Raw genomic sequence first — 5657 nt, forward strand, 5'->3', positions numbered from 1 at the left:
CATCTCATCCCTTTTTATAGCTGAGTAATATTCCATTGTATATATATGCCACATCTTCTGTATCCATTCATTTGTTGATGGGCATTTAGGTTGCTTCCATGTCCTGGCTATTGTAAAGAGTGCTGCAATAAACATTATGGTACAAGTTTCTTTTGGGATTATGGTTTTCTTTGGGTATATGCCCAGGAGTGGGATGACTGGATCATATGGTAGTTCTATTTGTAGTTTTTTAAGGAACCTCCAAATTGTTTTCCATAGTGGCTGTACCAACTTACAGTCCCACCAACAGTGCAGGAGAGTTCCCTTTTCTCCACACCCTCTCCAACATTGAAACACAAACTCTTAAAATTGTAATATTGGAGCCCAACATCTTCAGTATTGGAAATGGAGTGAGACTCAAACTATTTGTGATACACATTTTCAATGATAAAACTTCAAGGAAACACATGATGGTAAAAATGAAAGTTTGGGATTCAGCTTTAGGACTTAGTCTGTGAACAAGAAAGAACTCTTACTCTTCCAAAACATTAGCAGTCAAATCCAAGTATAAGGGAAAATCAAATCCATGATGTGGATAAAATAAAATGGAAATAAAGCATAAAATGTAATGAAAAGGAAGTACCCATAATATTTTGGAGTATGATATAGATAAAGCAATTATTTTTTTAAAATCTCCCCTGAAATGACCAAAAATACACAATTGTGGAAACTAGGATAACAGTGTACTGAAAATATTTGTGAACAAAATTTTTTTAATGTCTGTAAGTTTGTTTGCATAGTTTTCCCCTCCATTAATAACCACTCTATGTATATCAAGTATCTCTGAATGTTAAATGCAGATTGAGTAGAAGGCAGGATTCAGTGATGAGAAACCACACTGTAACAACTTTTATCCTGCTGGGACTGACTGATGATCCACAATTGAAGATTGTGACTTTCATCTCTCTGTTTCTCACCTACATGTTGAGTGTCACGGGGAACCTGACGATCATCTCCCTCACCTTCATAGACTCTCACCTGAAAACTGCCATGTACTTTTTCCTACGAAATTTCTCTTTCTTAGAAATCTCATTTACATCTGCTTGTATTCCCAAATACTTATATAACATAGCAACGGGTGACAAGACAATCACATATGACAGTTGCGTCATTCAGATTTTTTTTGCTGATCTTTTTGGTGTAACTGAATGTTTCCTCTTGGCCGCCATGTCTTATGATCGCTACGTGGCCATCTGCAAACCCCTGCATTACGTGACCATCATGAACAACACAGTCTGTAGAAGACTCATCCTTTACTGCTGGACAGCAGGCTTACTGAACTTAATTCCTCCACTTAGCCAGGGCCTGAATCTGGAATTCTGTGACTCTAATGTTATTGACCATTTTTTCTGTGATGCAGTCCCCCTCCTAAAGGTCTCATGCTCAGAAACGTGGCTCATAGAGCAGATGATCATAGTCTGTGCTGTGTTGACCTTTATCGTGACCCTTGTGTGAGTTGTTCTATCCTACACATACATCATCGAGACCATTTTACAATTCCCTTCTACCCAGCAAAGGAAAAAGGCGTTTTCTACATGCTCTTCCCACTTGATTGTGGTCTCCATCACCTATGGAAGCTGTATTTTCATCTATGTTAAACCTTCATCACAGGAATCAGCAGCTATTAATAAGGGGGTGACAGTGCTCACTACTTCCATCGCTCCTATGCTGAACCCCTTCATTTACACCTTGAGAAACAAGCAAGTTAAACAAGCCTTTGATGACACAATCAAAAGAATTGCATTGTTCTTAAAGAACTAAGGGAATTTGCTAATGTAGAGGAATCAGCTTTTCATTAAAATATCATTAGTTCCTAAATATGTATCTTTAAGCTTCAAGTCATTCCTTTCCTGGCATGGAAACTCTGTTTCAGGTACCTCTCATAGAAAGAAATTATAATATATTTCCAGGAAACAAAAGAATGGCATGACACCTTAACAAGACTATACCAAACTGCTAACAATGAAGAAAAAGAAGCAAAATCAACAAGTTCATTGTACATTTTCAATAGGGTAATTGTGTGATTGCCTTTTCCTTTTCCACATTTCAAGAATATTTTTTGATGCCAGGCACCATTTCAGGTACTAGAAACAGAATCGAAAGCCCACTAAATTATTGCCTTTACATGTCTTATAATTTAGAAGGGATACATAACCAGGGCTTTAAATAAAATATAAACAGCACAAAGAACAACAAGGAAAACAATATTTTTAAATTTAAAAAAAACAAACTATTCCAAATGATTCCATCTTAATACAGAAGCTGAATTATAAAAAGTCTCCTACGATATTGAATACTCTAAAAATCCCAGACTAACAGATCAATTTAACCAGAAAACGTGAAATTAATGTTAACAGTTGTTCTAAGCAAATTTGTGAGGAAAATGGTTATATATCTACACCTGTATTTGTTTCTATACGTCTACCTATAATCATATGCCTTGGCTGGTAAGAAATAAAAATGAGAAGACTGTGAAAATGTAAAAAGTGAAAGCAGGCAAAAAACATGGAATGGATCTAAGTTAGGCACAGAAATGACTACAACTCAAAAGAAAACTATGGAAGCTGTGCTCTCATCTATGTTAAACCTTCAGCAAAGGAATCAGTGCCTATTCGTAGGGTATGACAGTGCTCACTACTTCCTGTGCTGCATCCCTTCATTCTGTAGACTTAAAAAGACTGCCAGTTATTTCTCCAGCAAAAAAGGGTTTGTTTATTCAAGATCAAAAGAATTGTGATTTGTAGTCTGCAACTATGGTGAGCAACATACAAGTCCTCACACAATAAGAAGACAAGGACTCTTTTAAAGAGGGGAAAGAAAGCTGGGAAGCCTGTAGTAAACAAAGAGTACTTGGCTTTTCACTGGCTGAGTTGTGACAGTCTCTCATTGGCTGGGCTCATACCAGGGGAAAAGAGGAAGTCTTTCTTCTTCCTGTTGGGCTCTGCTATTGTCCTAGGGCAGGAGAGACCCCATTCAGACCTCTTGACTCTATATAAGTTGAGATTTCCATTTATTAAGTTTTACAATTTACACCTTGAGAAACAAGCAAGTAAAACAAGATGTCAGTGACATTTCAAGGAACTCGATTGTGACATATCTCAAAAACAATTTTATATTGGTATCAGGTTGAAATATTGGTATCAGGTTGAAATTTTGATATACTGGATTTAATAAAATATATTACTAAAATTAATTCACTTTTATTTTGCAATGTGGATACTAGAAAATTCTAAATTACACATATGGTTTATGTTATATTAAAAGGCTTCAGATTAACCAAGCCAGTTAGTAGTAGACCCAGAATTCAAATTCTGTTTGTTAAATTCAAATTCTGTTTGTTTGACCCAAAATTTTATTTTTGACTTAAGGAAGCCTCACAAGAAACACCTTCAACAACAAGATATATTCGAGTAACTCCTCAAGCAAACCCTACACATATTAAAATCAGTATAAGTAACATTTAAATGATTAAAATGCTCACAGTAAGCTTAAACTACAAAATGCAATACATCTTTTTAATATAAGACTGGCAATGAACAAATGAAATTAATCTGTGGAATAAAAACTAAAAGAACTATTGAATGAAAATATAAATGTTGTGACCACTAGCATAACAATTTTCCTTTAAAAAGAGTTGAACTGTTAAATATAGATAAATTAATATAAATAAAGGGAATCTGAATATTTGAACCATGCTGCTTCTTAGAGCAGCACTCACTAGTATTAAGTAGTTAGTAAGAGCAGCAGAGGGAAATGAGTTCAGGGACCTTGGGAAGCTCTTTCTAATGCAGGCAGAGTATCTGGCAACTCATTGTATCAATTGTTCCACAGCGTTAACTCCAGGTCATTCTGCTATGAAAGCTCTGACTCTCTGCTGACTCACTTTTCTCTACATCATTTTTGTATTTTTGCCCAACCTTCTCTCATTTCCTTAATTGGCCTAGTCTATGCCCTCACCCACAGTCTGACAATACTATGAATCATATTCTCCTTGTCCTAAACCCCTGATCTGACAAACGGTGGTTGTTTCCAAGCAGAAGCTAGTGAACTTAATGACTACTAAGTTATTAGAAACTTTCAGTTTCTAGAAATTTAGATTGCAATAATACCCCTCACCTATCTCGAGACAGGTGTCTTGGAGGAGGTTGCATTGCAGGAATAACAGTCCCTCACTGCTCAGGCCCACTAAGAGCTTACCTGACGGCCCAGACTGAAAAGTTACTACTCCTACAGCCCTTGTTCAAAAATACTGACCTTTTTCAGCCCAAACTACAGCTAGTCTCCTAAGTTCCTTGAAATGTACAAAAATGTTAAAAAAAAAATCATAATATCAAAAACAGGTATTTTTGAATGCCTATTCTATACCAGGCCATGTGTTAAGTACTTTATTTCTCTTAATTTTAAACTTAAGTAGAGAAAATTTCATAATGCACACTACTATATCCACCACAGTGTCAATAAGTATCAATCTATAGCCAGTCTTGTCTCATCTACAAACTGGTGCATTCCTCCCAACTTCTACTTGATTATTTGAAACAGATACATACATTACTTCATGTATAATATTTCAGTACGTATCTCTAAAAACACAATTTTTTAACTGTTCAGGTATAATACATAGTAAAGAATAGAATTCAATGTGTAGCTCGAGGATGGAAAATGCCTTAGAGGACTGGGGCGGGGAGGGTGGGGGGGACTCGGGGGGGGGAGTCAAGGAAGGGAGGGAATACGGGGATATGTGTATAAAAACAGATGATTGAACTTGGTGTACCCCCAAAAAAATAATAAAAAATAAATTAAAAAAAAAAAGAATTCAATGTGTACAGCTTGATGAAATTTTGTAAGTGCAGATACCCATGTAACCATCACACAGATCCAGGTATAACATATTTTCAGAACCATAGAAACCTCTTTCAGGCCTCCCTGGATCAATATCCTCCCAAATGAATCTGCTATACTGACTTATGATGCCAAAGATTAGTTTTATATATTCAGGATCATCATTTGCATAGAGAAGCACAGAACGTACTCTTTTGAGTCTGGTTTCATTTGCTTCACGTTATGTCTGTGGCAGTTGTCCAAGCTGTTATGTTGGCAGTAGTTTACTCTTTTAATTTATAAGTTGTAGTCAATTATAGAAATATAGCACAATTAATTTCATCATTTTCTCAATGGCTATTTGGACTTTTCACATGTATGACATAAATAAAGCTACTAAGAATATTCTTGTATTGTTTTTTGGCAGACATATGCACTCATATCTTTAGAAAAAAGAACTAGAAATGGAATTGATAGGCTATATGGTAGCCATGTGTTCAACTGTCAATTTTTGAAAATATTATGCCAATTTACTCTCTTATCAGCAATGGATAAAGGTTATAATTGCTCCACATTTTTGCCAATATATAATTTTGTCAAACCTATTAATTTTAGTCATATTATAACTATTGACGTTGGACACCTTATCATATGCTTTTTGGATGTTAGACATCCTTTTTGTGAAGTAACTACTCAAATAATTTGCCTTTTTATTAGCTTTCTTTTTTAATTTATTTTTAGAAGTTTTGTGAATCTTCTGTGTATCAGTTCTTTGTCAAGGATATGTATTGAAGTTTTTT

At 35.3% G+C, this 5657-nt stretch overlaps 1 pseudogene; it reads left to right on the forward strand.

Annotated features, from left to right (window-relative positions):
* Positions 1-864: 864 nt before the first annotated feature.
* On the forward strand, positions 865-1800 carry LOC130833375 (olfactory receptor 6C2-like; annotated as a pseudogene).
* Positions 1801-5657: the final 3857 nt, after the last annotated feature.

Source organism: Hippopotamus amphibius, chromosome 12 (genome assembly GCF_030028045.1).
Source record: "Hippopotamus amphibius kiboko isolate mHipAmp2 chromosome 12, mHipAmp2.hap2, whole genome shotgun sequence".
Classification (NCBI taxonomy): Eukaryota; Metazoa; Chordata; class Mammalia; order Artiodactyla; family Hippopotamidae; genus Hippopotamus; species Hippopotamus amphibius.